This window comes from Bubalus kerabau, chromosome 14 (genome assembly GCF_029407905.1).
Source record: "Bubalus kerabau isolate K-KA32 ecotype Philippines breed swamp buffalo chromosome 14, PCC_UOA_SB_1v2, whole genome shotgun sequence".
NCBI lineage: Eukaryota > Metazoa > Chordata > Mammalia > Artiodactyla > Bovidae > Bubalus > Bubalus kerabau.
Window position 1 is genome coordinate 9,232,238 of NC_073637.1, and position 15,099 is coordinate 9,247,336.

Below are 15,099 nucleotides of genomic sequence, written 5' to 3' on the forward strand. Positions count from 1 at the left end.
CCTTAATAAAAGAGGCCAGGTGGTCAAGTGAGTAAGACTCCACACTTCTAATACAGGTGGCATGGGTTCAATCCCTGGTCAGGGAACTAAGATCCCTCCCACATGCCACGTGGCATGGCAAAGAACACCAACAAAAAAATTGCCAAAGAGGGACTTTTCTGGCAGTCCAGTTGTTAGGACTCTGCACTTTTATTGCTGAGGGCCCAGGTTCAATCCCTGGTCAAGGAAGTAAGATACCGCAAGCTGCACAGTGCAGACAAAAAATTAAAAAATAAACAAGAAACATAAATGCACTGGTGGTGGTAAGGTAAGAATTGTTAAGTCTAAATGATGTAATGCACTTCTAATTTTTATCCAAGTACAAGATCTGAGACAGACCTAGATCTGAATCTAACTTCTCCTACTTAAAAGTTGTGTGACTGAGGGCAAGTTTCACAACCTGTCTGAGTCTCATTTTCCTCATTTGGGAAGGAGAGATAACTCCAGTCTCCAGTGAACTGGTGAATGGGTAACAACTGGTTCTCGGGGCAGAAAACAAAAAAATCCTGAGCTTAACGTTTGCTAATTTTCATGGTATAATTATTCCCACGATGGCTTATTTCAAGCTGCCAGTGTGATGCCCCTGAACACAGAGAGGGAAATAGATGGCCTGCAGAGTACAGTATTACATAGTATTCCCACCACACGGTAAGATGTCGTCACCTCTACGCTTAGACGATGAACAGATTTCTCCCTGGTATCTGTCGCAGGATGTATGACTGGCCTGTGACCCAGCATTCTGGCAGGCTGTTCTCCAGAAGGGCCATCGCAGCTTACCCGCCTTCCCCTCGGTAGCCTGAGGGCTTCCAAGTTCCCCTCACAAGGTAGGTCAGTGAGGGATGAGTAAACTCAGGGCGGACCCTGCAACATCACACAACAATCGAAACATCTGTCTTGGAACATGGAACCGTTGTATAAGCAGAGTGCTTAGTGATAAAAGGTAAAAGCAGGAGATCCGTAAAACAATACTATTTATTTGAAAGTGAAAGTGTTTATAGCTCAGTTGTGTCCAACTCTTTGCAACCCCATGGACTGTAGCCCGCCAGGCTCCTCTGTCCATGGAATTTTCTTTGCAAGAATACTGGAGCGGGTTGCCATTTCCTACTCCACAGATCTTCCCAACCTGAGCTCAGTCTTCCCGATTGAGCCCTGGTCTCCTGCATTGCTCACAGATTCTTTACCATCTGAGCCACCAAGGAAGCCCAAAGCATACAAAACAACAGACTTTCAAGAATATACAAATAAAGTGCATATAAAGGACTTCCCTGATGATCCAGTGGCTAAGACTCCATGCTCCCAATGCAGGGGGCCTCTGGTTCAATCCCTGATCGGGGAGCTAAGATCTAGCACAGTCAAATAAACAGCTTTGTTTTTTTTTTTAGGGCATTACATGGGATCACATATCTATAGGCGTCTGGCATGGTACTTGCCACTTCATCTCTTCCCTCACCCTGGTCATAGCGAAAGCCATGCTGACTTTATGAGCCACGTTCAAGGCTATATTCTTATTGCCTTTAATGAGCTGTGTAAAGTTGTACCTTGAAATGATTCTTTGCCAGAAAAATACACAGATCCTGTGTTTACTACATCTCCACAGTACACCAATATTTTCTTAAAAAAAAAATTGTGCTTTATTTGTTTGGCCGCACAGGGTCTTAGTTGTGGCTCCCAGGATCTTCGATCTTCGTCGTGGCAGGTGGGATCCAGTTCCATGACCAGGGGTCTAATGCAAGCCGTGCTTGCCGCTCAATAGCCCGGAATCTTAGCCACTGCACCACCAGGGAAGCTCCGGCAACAGTTTCGGTCCAGGAACGACACACGACAGTCGTCAAAGCGTACAGCATCATGGCCCGTTTGTCTGTCTGTGGCCGGTTTTCATTGTAACCGTTGCTGAGCCACAATCAATTTCAACCCTGTCTTATGTATATTACCCCACTTAACCTTCCCAGAAAGATTTGAAGCTTAGAGAAGGCACATGTTTTGCCCAAGAAGTGAGAGCTAGCAAGAGCAAGGGCCGTAGCCGTCTGGCAAACCCAGGAGTGACTGGGTCCTCTGCCAGGAGGAGCAAGAGAGGCGCAGGTGGACTTAGGAGGTGAGGGTGGGACTGCTAATGGCACACCCACATTTGAAGACTGTCCCTTGCATCCTCTGTTCCAAGGCAGGAAGCAAAGATGGCAACAAAGATCAACTTGTAAGTGTGAATTATTTGATAAATGAAGATAAATCTGGTAAAGACTTGGGAGGTTAAAAACAAAAACAAAACAACAAAAATCTTGCATTTAGAATAACAGGGTTTAGAAATTTTAGCTTTTCTAATTTGCCCAAGATCACACAAAACTGTCCATAGAGCCAGGACAGGAAGCCTGATTTCGTAACTCTTAGACTGGGTGTGGTTTGACAGAATCAGATAGACGGGAACTCCAGGAAATCTGCCGGGTGATTGATTAGCTAGCTATAAAGCATAGACAAGCTGCTGAACATTCCCAAGGCACTGTTCCCTCCGTCATAAAAGGGGCAGTACCTCATACACGCACATGATTCATATGGCTGTTGAAAGATCATTCATCCATCTTTGTATTCCTTCCGCAAGAGGCACCTTCTCTGCGCCAGGCACAAAGATGCACCTGTGAGTAAATCAAAACTCCTGCATTTGTGGAGCTTACATCCTAGTAAATGTATATTTGAGTAGCTAAATAAACGGATATATCAATCAATGAGCACCATAAAAAAAAATACAAGAGCAAGGAGAATGGTGAAGAAGGTTAAGGAGGTCAAATATAAGATATAAGCAGAGAACTATGTGAAATGAAGGAGCAAGCCATTCCAGTGTCTGGAGGAAGAACATTCTAAGGACAAAGATCAGCAAGAAAAAAGCTCCAAGACAGCAATAAACTTGGCTTGTTCCCAGCCTCCTGTACGCCCAAGGGTGACCTTGTAACCCGATCCTGACCAATGAGACCTGAAAACACATTCACTGAAGGGTACCTGGAGCAAAGCTGCCTCTAGGTTAAATAAGGGCCCTCTTTTCCACTCCATCTCTTTCGTCTTCCTGTCTTGAACATGGTTATGTGAGGACTCAACGGGCCGAGCTGTGAAAAGCCATCTTGCAAACACGAGGCAGCAAGCAGCTTCTCTACTCTCCACCGAACAGAACCAAAAATTGGCTCCAGGAGCCTGAGGTGCTTAGAGCTCACTCCTAAACCAAGCACAGAGAGGGCAAGTAACTTCCCCAACATCACACAGCTAGTATGATGTAGAGCAGGGACTTGAATCCAGGTTATTTTATTCCCAATTGGCTGCTTTTATTTTTTTCCACTGCCTCCTTTTCCTTACCTAGAGTCCTCCTCTCAACTCTACTCTTCCTACACTCTTCCTAGGCAGTCATATCCAGGACCATGCTGTCAACCATCTCTTCCAGGAGGGAATTCAAAATCTACATTGTTAGTCCCAGGCCCTCCAATAAGAGCCAGTCCTTCCTCTGCAGATTTCTGGTCCATGGTCCCGTGAATGGGACCATGGATGGTCCTGTCTTACTCCTCCAGCTGACCACATTTCCTCCTCCAGCTCCCTCCAACTACGTGTCCTTCCCCTGACACAGTTCATTTTAGGTCCTGAAAGCTCAGTCTTCCCAGTCACCACTTGGGTGTTGAGACAGAACATGGGTTTTGATATCAGACAGACTTGGGTTGGACTTGACCAGCGTTTGGCTGCAGAATCCTTTGGAGGGCTGGAGACATAGCTCTGGCTTTAGCTTCCAGGAGCAATAACCAAAGTTACAACTTTGCTGACCTGTCCTGCCCAGGGGACTGCCAGCTCCAGAGCCCCCCGTGCTGCTTTCCTGAGGAAGGGGGAAGCAGCACAACCAGGGAGCAGCCACGGCAGCTCCAGCCCCACAGCCTGTCTGCTGAAATTCACTCTGCACAGCAGGGGCCTTCCCCTTCTCTCATCCTGAGCCCGTCTTCTCTTTCCATCAGATCAGTGGTGCTCTGCAATAGCCATTGGTTCCACTCTTTCTAGCTACCATTTTCCTCATGCTTCTCTAGTGCCAGGAATATTACACCAAGAGGCTGTCCCCCGTCACTGGTACCCCATCCCAATTCACAACCAGCGACAGTTTTCCCAGCTTCTCCCTCCCTCCTTTCCTTACACATGTGTCTCCTGAAAACACTTAACGACTTTCAGCGCTTAACTCCCCATCTCAGAGTCAGTCTAAGGCAGTTGGTACTAGAAGTGACCCTGGGAAGTCAAGTCTGAAATGGATTTTAATTACTCAGCCATAGAAAAGAATTAAATAATGCCATTTACAGCAACGGAGGTGGACATAGGGATGATCAGACTAAGTGAAGCGAGTCAGAGAAAGACAAATATCATACGCTATCACTCATATGAGGAATCTAAAATAGTGATACCAAAGAACTTATTACAAAACAGAAATAGAGTCTATGGCCATACCACCCTGAATGTGCCCGATCTCTGATCTCAGAAGAAATAGACTCACAAACATGGAAGACAAAGGGGTTATGGTTACCAAAGGGGAGACGTGGGTGTGGAAGGGAGGGATAAGTTAGGAGTTTGGGATTAGCAGATATAAACCACTATGTGTAAAACAGGGCTTCCCAGGTGGCTCAGTGGCAAAGACTCTGCCTGCCAGTACAGGAGACTCGGGAGATGATGGTTCAATCCCTGGGTCAGGAAGATGCCCTGGAGGAGAAAATGGCAACCTACTCCAGTCTTCTTGCTGGAAAGTCCCATGGAAAGGGACATTTGGCAGGCTACAGCCCATGGGGTCACAAAGAGTTGAACACGACTGAGTGAATGAGCATGAACATATGTAAAATAGATAAACAACAAGGACCTACTATATAGCACAGGAAACTTTTCAATATCTTGTAGTAAACTATGATGGGAAAGAATCTGAAAAAATGTGTACATAACTGAATCACTTGGCTGTACAATAGAAATGAACACAACATTGTTCATTTGAAGTACAGTAAATCAACTGTACTTCAATTAAAAATAGAAAGGGATTTTAGACATGGACCACTCACTGACCAGCTGGCAGTGAAGACCCTTCACTGGTGGTCGGGGGAGGATGACAGCCCTGGGCATATCGCAGTGGAGTCGTGGTATGAGGGAACCCATGACTGAGACATAGCTAGAAAGTAAAGCTTCCAGGGTTTGCAACTTGGTCCCTGTGACTCTGAAGTGAAGTGAAGTGAAAGTCGCTCAGTCGTGTCCGACTCTTTGTGAGCCCATGGACTATACAGTCCATGGAATTCTCCTGGCCAGAATACTAGAGTGGGTAGCCGTTCCCTTCTCCAGGGGATCTTTCCAACCCTGGATCAAACCCAGGTCTCCTGCATTGCAGGTGGATTCCTCTGAAGGCTGCTTCTGTTCCAATGCCATATTCCAACTCTGTGACCTCGGCTTAATCACCCAACCCCTTTCCTCACTCTGAGATTCTACAACTCTACGTTTGTTGTTGCTTAATCGTTAAGTCATGGCTGACTCTCTGCGACCCCATGAACTGTAGCCTCCCAGGCTCCTCTGTCCATGGGATTCTCCAGGCAAGAATACTGAAGTGGCTTGCTATTTCCTTCTCCAAGGGATCTCCTTAACCCAGGGATCGAACCTGCATCTCATATCTCCTGCATTGCCAGGCAGGCTCTTTACCACTAGCACCACCTGGGAAGCCAATGACCATATCATTGAATCTATTTCTCCATGATCCCAGTCATTCAGGAGATAAAGTCTGAACTGACTTTTGCCTGTCTCTCTCATTTCTCACACTCCTCAATTTTCCATTTCTCTCACTTTCACCCAAACAAAATATAGATAGATTTTTAGGTGCAGAATACCTTATTTTGCCTCTTTTTTTTCTGTACCATGCGGCATGTGAGATCTTAGTTCCCCATCCAGAGAGGGAACCCGTGCCCACTGCAGTGGGAGCACAGTCTTAACCACTGGGCTGCCAGATAGTATCCATATAAGGAAAGAAACAAGAACTCTCCCCGCTATCCCTGTGTCATGTGAGGACACAGGAGGAACATGGCCATGAGTAGATTATAGAGGGGACTCTTGGAGTGCAGACATGGCTGCTTCTTGGTCCAAAAGTGACTGCATGGGTGTTCACTTTACAATAATTTATTCAACTCTATATGGACATTTCATGCTTTGTCTACACAATATGCTTTAAATTTTAAACTGCTTTTTTTAAAAAACTAGCCCCAAACCTCAGATATTTCTAAGATGAAATGAAATACGATATTATAGTAAATATGGACAAACTTAACTAACCCACACTAGGTACATTCATTATCAGAAATAAGCTTTGACAATTGTTATCCATCTTTCATTAATTCTTCATCAAGACAGTAGCCCAAGCAGCTTTCAGCCAGCGTCAGAGACCAGGGATGCTTCAGGCTAATTCATGTCTCCTTTGGTCTACTAAAAGCCCCTGGTGGCTCAGAGGTTAAAGTGTCTGCCTGCAATGCAGCAGACCTAAGTTCAATCCCTGGGTCTGGAAGATCCACTGGAGAAGGAAATGGCAACCCACTCCAGTATTCTTACCTGGAGAATCCCATGGACGGAGGAGCCTGGTGGGCTACAGTCCATGGGGTCGCAAAGAGTCAGACATGACTGAGTGACTTCACTTTCACTTTGGTCTACTAAGAACTTAATATAATGATGATGCCTTCATTATGATTAAAAAACAGAATTAGAAACAGAAAATTCGAGGTCTCCAGAGTCAGGAAAAGATTAAACTCAAAATAAGAAGAAATACAAGTGGCCTAGATTCCATCCCTGCCAACTGGAGACTGAATTACCTGTTTGGTTCTTCACAGTTACAAGTTCCATAAATTTATTTCAAAAGCATGGTGTGTGTGTGTGTGTGTGTGTGTGTGTATAAAAGCACACATATATATAAAAGCATGATATATTTAGCTGTCTTTTGGAGGTATGTGAGTTATAAATAATAGCAGTCGGAAAACTTTATAAAGACTTTGCCAATTTGGTGTTTTGGAGAGAAGTGTTGAATTTTTTAGAAAGTCTATTAGGAAAAAATATTCATATATACCAATCATTTAAACAAATGAAATTTCAGAAAATGAGCTTAAACAAGTTTCCAATCAGTCTAATGATGTTTAGAAAAGTGAAGAAGGTATACTCCAGGGCCAAATTATAATAGCACGGATTTCCCAAAAGCAGTCGACTATGAATGTTAGCAAATGGGCTGTGATCATTAGTAATGTTTAAGAATCAGCACAGTTTTTTTAGGGACAGTTTTTCTCATTAATCTTACTTCATTTTTAAGAGCGTTACTAGATTCATGGATAAAGAGAATGTCACTGACATACCTCATCTCAATGTTCACAAGGCATCGATGATGGTTCAGTTAAGAAGTTAAAGTTTTTTTAAGGCTGTCAGATTAATAAAATCGTCATGTCAACCTCTAAGAACTCAGTTCTTCAGCCTGTCCCTTATAAAACTTGATTAGCATCTGGATTGAGAGGAATAAATGTACTTATCAACTGTACAGGTGACCTAGAACTGGAAGAAGAGTTTACACCTTGCATTGCAGACTCACACGTAGAAGGGTTTAAACATGTTTCAAAAGAGGGCTCAAACTACTGAAAAACAGTAGAAAAAGTTCAGCCACACAAGGTCAGGTTTGAGATGATCCCACTTGACGTCAGTGTAGTTGGGAAAGACCCAGGGTTTTAGCCAAGTGTACTCTACAGTTGGAGGAGGGCATGGCAACCCACTCCAGAATTCTTGCCTGGAGAATCCCTATGGATAGAGGAGCCTGGTGGGTTACAGTCCATGGGGTCGCAGAGAGTTGGACATGACTGAGTGACCAAGCACAGCACAGCACTTTATACATTTGAGCCAACAATATGATGAGGCCACTTGAAAAGCTAATATGATTTTAGGATATATTGGGTTGGCTGAAAAGTTCATACAGGTTTTTCCCATGATGTTATCGAAAAACCCAACTGCACATTTTGGCCAGCCCTATATTAACGCAAGCATAGTGTCCACATCCAAGTGGGCAATGATCTCACAGTGTTCTAGACTCACTAGATAGAGAAGAAATGCTCTTCAATTTGGAGCACCTCATTTTGAGAGGGAGATGATGAACCAAGCAGTGACCAGAGGACAGGTGGGATTAGGGATATTATAGAAATCAAGCCATGTGAGAAGACCTGGGGAGATTTCATCTTAGAGAGAACATGGAAGTGGTGACTGAGGTGAGAAAGAGACAACACCTCACAACTGGTAACCAGCAAGGGCTTTGGAGTCAGATAGACTTGCTATCAGTCATATCTTTCCATGCTTAATAGCTCTGCAACTTTGAGCAAGTTACTTAACCTCTCTGAGCTTTGGCTTCCTTATTTATAAAATGGGAAGAATAATGGAAATATAACCATCTCACAGAACATTTTTAACAATTAAATAAAACAATGCTTTTATTGATAACCCTTGAGGAATTTCCTTCAGTGGAATGTTAGATCTCAGACCTGCAAGACAGAAAAATTTTTATCACCTGATAAAATCTCCTTTGCCTAGAAAACACGTTTGCCTATGATGAATTTTTCTATAAAAATTGTGAGTACATGGCACACTCATTATCCATATTAGGCAAAAGAAAGTTGTGATTTCAAGTTATCATCTGCCCCCATTTTTGCCATTTCTGTCATGGAGACAGTAGTAAGGTTCACAGCCTTCTTTCACACTTATCTCAACCCTCTCCCTGCTGGAATATTTGTTCAGCTGTAGACTCGAGGCAGAATCTTTCTGCATCCATCTCCATGGCCAGGCAAGCTTGAGACTGTATAAACCCCTGCAGCAGAGTACAAGAGCAACACGCATGACATCGGGTATGGCTTGGCATTGCATGGCGTGAGGAATTCAAACAGGGAGATGTGCTGGGCAGAATTTCAAGGTGGCTCTAGACTCTTGACCCCTGCTGTATATTCTTGCACAATCCACTTCCCTGGAGTGTGGGGTGGACCATGAATATGATAGATTTGATTCTGGTAGTTGAGTAAAATAAGGAAGAGGTTTTGTAGATAGAGTGAAGGTCCCAAATCAGTTGACTCTGAGTTACTCCAAAGGATGTTTATCCTGAATGAGTCTGACAACATCAGGTGAACCCTTTAAAGACACCTGGGTCTTTCATAAAGAAGAGATTTAAAGCACTAAAGATTCTCCTGCTGGCTTTAAAATAATTTTTTGTCTTTGGCTGTGCTGGGTCTTAGCTGTGATATGCAGGGCCATCAGCTCTGGCATGCAAACTCTTAGTTACAGCCTGTGGGATCTGGTTCCCTGACAAGGGATGGAACCTGGCCCCCCTGCATTGGGAGTGCAGAGTCTTAGACACTGGACCACCAGGGAAGTCCCTCTCCTGCAGGTTTTGAAGAAGTAACCTGCCATATGGGCCAGCCTAGAGAGGGAGCAATGTAGCAAGGAACTGTAGGCCTTGAGAGTAAAGTGAAATGAAAGTCGCTCAGTCGTGTCCAACTCTTTGCAACCCCATGGACTGTAGCCCACCAGGCTCCTCTGTTCATGGGATTCTCCAGGCAAAAATTCTGGAGTGGGTTGCCATTTCCTTCTCCAGGGGATCTTCCCAACCTAGGGATCGAACCCAGGTCTTCTGCATTGGAGGTAGAGTCTACTGTCTGAGTCACCAGGGCCTCAGCCAATAGCCAGCAAGAAAAAGGGAATCTCAGCCAAACAGTCATGAGTAAAAAATTCTGCCAACACCAGTGAGCTTATCATAAGACCCCGAAGTCTCGGATGGGACCCTAATGAGATGACACCTTGATTGTAGCCTGGTGAAACCCTGAGCTGAGAACCCACTGAACCCATGTCCAGACTTCTGACCCATGGAAGGTGTGAAATAACAGATGTGTACAGCTTTAATTTTGTCTAAACTTGTGGTAATATATTTTGCAATAACTACATGCAATAGAAAATGTGTGCAAGAGTGAGAAACCCATTTGGCCCATCCCTGTCATTTTATCTTTAGAGCCTGCATTCTCTGTGGCAACACAATAAAAAACCAATACCCTTCTTTTTTAAATTATTTTGGGCTGCGCTGGGTCTTCACTGCTGCTCAGGCTTTCTCGAGTTGCAGTGTGCTGGCTTCTCATTTCAGTGGCTCCTCTTGTAGCAGAGCGCGGGTTCTAGGCTCATGGGTTTCAGGAGTTGTGGCATGCAGACTCGGTAGTGGCAGCTTGTGAGCTCCAGAGCTCAGCCTCAGTAGCTGTGGTGCACAGGCCCATTTGCTCTGTGGCATGTGGGATCTTCCTGAACCAGGGATTGAACCCATGGCTCAGGTGGATTCGTCACTACTGAGCTGCCAGGGAAGCACCCCTGCCACCGCCCCCACCAACCCCAAAACCAATGTCCTTCTCAGCTCAGAAGAGAAAGTCTGAATTCTGGCAGGCCCAGGTGGAGATGTATCTCCCCAGGTGCCTGATGAGTAGAAAAAAGCTGGTTGTAAGTTCTACTGTCTTCACCATCCTGGGGAGGCCAAGAAGGAGAAGCAGGCTCTGAGGTCCAGTCCCACATCCCTGCCTACGAGTCTAGATCTGAAATCTTCTGGGCCTTATGCTAAGAAGAGCAATCCAGGCTGGATATGGCTTTAGAAAGCATCTGCCTAGGGATGGTAACCAGATTCCAGTAAATGTTTCCATCACTAGGAAGAGTGTGAATGGAGAGAACAGAAGATGTGGGCAAGAATCTTGGAAAACACCTCCATTTAAGAAGCAGACAGAAAAGAGCAGACTGGCAAAGTTGACTGCGGTGGAGCCGTACGCCCGAGATGGGGAGGGTGTGATGTCACAAAGCCAAGGAACAGAGGAGAGGGAAGAACAGAGTCACCAACCACAGCGGAGAGGCAAGGTCGATGCAGATCTGGGAAGGGCTTATTCACTTTCAGGTCGATGAGGTTGCTGGAGCTCTTGACCAGAGCAGTTGCCGAGGAGCCCTGGGGCAGGGGCCAGAAGGAGGTGATTTGAGGGGTATACTGGTGGTAGAGTGGATGGGAGTCCAGCCGCCAGTGTAGGGGACATGAGTTCAATCCCTGGTCCGGGAAGATCCCCCATGCCTCAGAGTCACTAAGCCACTAAGCCCAGGCATCACGACGATTGAAGCCTGTGCTCCTAGAGCCCCCGCTCTGCAACAAGAGAAGCCAGCACAGCGAGAAGCCAGCACACGGCTGGAGGAGAGCAGTCCCCACTCTCCGCAACGAGAGAAGGCCTGCTCGTAACTACAAAGACCCAGCACAACCAAACAAAAAAATTTTTCCAATTAAAAAAATTTTTAAATAGGTAAATAAATAAAGCTTAAATTAGGGACTTCCCTGGTAGTCCAGTGGTTAAGAATTCACCTTCCAATGCCGAGGACACAGGTTTGATACCCGGTCAGGGAACTAAGATCCCACATGTAATTAATTAAGCCCAGTGAGACTGCAAGCAGCTGAGAGAAGCCTGAGAGTGTCACAACTGATACTAGATGCAACTAAATCATAGCTAAAACTTAAAAATATGAAAAAAGCTGAAATTACATTTAAAGAAAATGCAATTTGGGGGACTTCCCTGGTGGTGCAGTGGCTCAGACTCCATGTTCCCGAGGCAGGGGGCCCATGTTCCATCCCTGGGCAGGGAACTAGATCCCACAGGCCGCAACTAAGACCTGGTGTAGCCAAATAAATTAATTAAAAAAAAAAGAAATTTAAAAATACAATTCGGAGTAAAGATAGAGGATCGTTCTTTCAAGAACTTTGTGTGGTGTGGGGAGAGACAGAAGTAGGAGGATGGTGAGAGGTTGTGTGTCGAGGGGAAAGAACTTGGTTTGAATTCTTTGGGGAAGGAGTTGATATGGATGGAGGAGACCTTCCACCATGAAGGACTTTTGTTCCCTAAGCCCAGGTCTTCTACAATATCTGCAAGCTTTTTGAGATGATAGGGGAGAATTTGGGATTGGTAAAGAAATAGGTAGGCTTTCCATTGTTTCTAGAGAGCCACATTTCTGTTCTTGTAAAGACTTGATTTGTAAGACAGTAGAGTTGCTTTTAATTCCTCAGAAAAAAAAAAAAATACCTGGGTGGCAACCTGAATGAAATCAAGGTGCTTACCCACTCATCCAACTACATTATGTGAAATCTGCTTCTTCGTATCAGAGAGAAGGTCTTCAACTAAGAGGGAAATCAAAGGGAAAAAATCAGAACGTATTTTTCTCTTATGTTTTTAGAAACTTCCTCGAGCACCTACCATATGTACAGCCCTGACTCTGTTGGTAGATGTGGTGAGGGCACGGCAGAGAAAGGCTGTGCATCCAGTTTGATAATTTTCCAGCCTGTTCTTAGAAACATCTTCAAAGCTGTGCTCACCGTTGGTCCTGGGAGATTAGGTACCATCAGCCCTTGCCTCTGATGTCTGGTACTCAGTCTTCTAGACATTATGGGCTTCCCACATGGCTCAGTGGTAAAGAATCGCCTGTCAATGCAGGAGACACAGATTCAACCCCTGGGTCAGGAAGATCCCCTGGAGGAGGAAATGGCAACCCACTCCAGTATTTTGCCTGGAAAATCCCATGGACAGGGGAGTCTGGCGGGCTACAGTCCACGGGGTCGCAGTCGGACATGACCGAGCATGCACGCACACACACACTTCTAGACATTGTTCCACTAATTGGCTTCTCCTGGAGCTGCTTGCTTGGCTGTGCCAAGGGTGATTACCAGGCTCGGCTGATGTGGCTCCCAGCCCTCCTGAGGGGCAGCATGTGAGCTGGAGCCCTTGGAAACCTGGGGGCCAGAGAGGGGTCCTTCCAAAGGCCAGAGCACCCCATGGTTCCAGAAGCCTGAGGCTAAATTCCGTGTGAGGGGCCTTTGTGCTTTATTTCTTCTCTGGGTTGACCTATCCTGGGAAAGACTTGGGACAAAGCACCGTTGTTAGCTTGTGGACACAAGAAACAGAAACACCATGGTTAAGAAAGGAACTGGGCATTCTAAACTTGGGCTTCTCGATGAGCTGTAATAAAGGTTCATTTTGTTCAATTTCTTGATGTAGACTAAGGCTTACTCTCACTTCCTGTCATTGGACCCATAACACATTGTTTGTGGACCTGCCCTGGATCAAAGACCAGGCTTTGGTCAATTTTTTCTTTTAATAAAGATGCTGAATCGGATGCCTTACTTGTGTCTGGAGGTTAGGGGTGGTCAACTAGGCTTCCCTTCAGAGACCCAAGAGCTCAGGTCAGAGGTTTCATTCCAGAGACTCTGTCTCCCCCTTCTTCCAGGTGGGTTTCCCAAGAAACAGGTTCCCAGACAAGGATTTGAGTGCTGGAGAACTATTGGTAAGTGACCGTAGAAAGTATTGTTAGGTTATTGGACAGTGAGGGGCTTCCCTGGTGGTCCAATGGTTAAGACTCTGCCTACTAATGTAGGGGACACGGGTTTGATCCGTGGTCCGGGAGGATCCCACATGCCATGAGGCAGCTAAGTCGGAGCATCAGAATTACTGAACCTGTGTTCTAGAGACTGTGCTCCTTAGCAAGAAACACCACTGCAATGAGAAGCCGTGCACAGCAAGGAAGAGTAGCCCTCATAGCTCCTCGCAATTAGAGAAAACCCTCGAGCAGCAACGAAGACCCACATATTTATTGTTATTATACACTTATTAATTATAATAAATCAATAATTTATTAATTTATAAATAAACTATAAAATAACAAATAAATAAAAGAAAAATATTTTAAAAAAGGATATGTTGAAAAAGAGAGAGATTGGGAAAGTGAAATGATGCAAGGAAGGAGTCACTAACAGGCGACGTGATAAACAAGTCATCATGAAGGCTTGTTCTGGGGAAAGTTCTGAAATCCAGGGACACTCACCTCAAAGTTGGCCTGCTCAGGGCACAAGGTTTGGTGCTGATGCAACACTGCCATGCATAGGTTGAGAGCTGCTGGGGAAGGTGGTTATCCCTCCTCACTTCCTGCCTGCAGGCTCCAGTGGGCGGAGAGAGCCTCCAGGCATGGATATGTGGGAGCTGTGGCTGGAACAGCGGGACAAGGGCAGGGAGTCAGCAGCCTCTGCTACATGTGCAGGCTCTGTCCTCAGTCCCATCACACCTGCATCTTTCTTTTGCTCAGTGCCCATCACATTGTATGTAGTTACCTATTTCCTTGTTTCTTTCTTAACATCTAGGACCTAAACTATGAGCTCCCTTAAGGCAGAGGCTGTTGCCTGATCTCTGAACCTCACTGTAGGGTGTGGTCTCTAGTACCCAGAAGATGAAGAATGCGTGACTCTGACCCTCAAGAACTCCAGGGTGGGAATGCTCTTATCCCCGTTTTACAACTGAAGAAACCCAGGCTCCGAGGGCTATCACCTGCACTAGATTATGTAGGTAACCAGTAGTGGACTCCAATCTCCCAGTTCCAAAATCAGGCTCTTCTCCTCTAATTACAGCTATCTAGAAATTTTCGTCTCCATTCCGTACCCCAACACTGCACACACCGTTGACTTCCAACTGTACATACTTGATACCTTTTTTGAAACTAGGCACGGCTTTCTTAACAGAAGAGAAGCTATTTTTGACCTAAGCCTTTTTGTGATGTAAGCCTGGCCACAGGGCTTGTGCTGGAATGGGTCTCAGTAATTAATGATCTGAAGGGAACAACAGAATGCAGGAACTAACCATTGTCACCAGGCCAGAGAAGTAACAATAGCAAAGATAAAGTATCAGTTGTGAAGACTCTCAGTCTGTCTCAGTAGTAAAGATCAGCCAGAAGCGCTCAACCACCAGATCAACTGGAACCTAAGAGATGCTGATGTTGACTTTTTCTGACCCTCAAGAGTCCGGTCAACTAAAGCTCTGACTGTCAACCGCCCAAGTCCCTTTGTGAACATGCAGATACCCTTAGCTTAAAACTCCCCCGATTCAGCTGTTTTGAGCTGCTGAATCGGGGGAGTTTTAAAGTCCCCTGTATTTTAAGTTCCCCTGTATTGTCCTTACTCGCTGCAAGTAGTAAACCATTCCTTATGCTACA

General features: G+C 45.3%; 1 long non-coding RNA gene across 1 annotated transcript; it reads right to left on the reverse strand.

The window, feature by feature from the left end:
- Nucleotides 1-8,526: 8,526 nt before the first annotated feature.
- On the reverse strand, nucleotides 8,527-14,356 carry LOC129626566 (uncharacterized). Its single transcript, XR_008702041.1, has 4 exons — nucleotides 13,942-14,356; nucleotides 12,440-12,545; nucleotides 12,185-12,244; nucleotides 8,527-8,884 (listed from the first exon to the last, which is right to left on the reverse strand). It is a non-coding gene; the product is annotated as an uncharacterized LOC129626566 (long non-coding RNA).
- Between the last annotated feature and the right edge of the window lie 743 nt (nucleotides 14,357-15,099).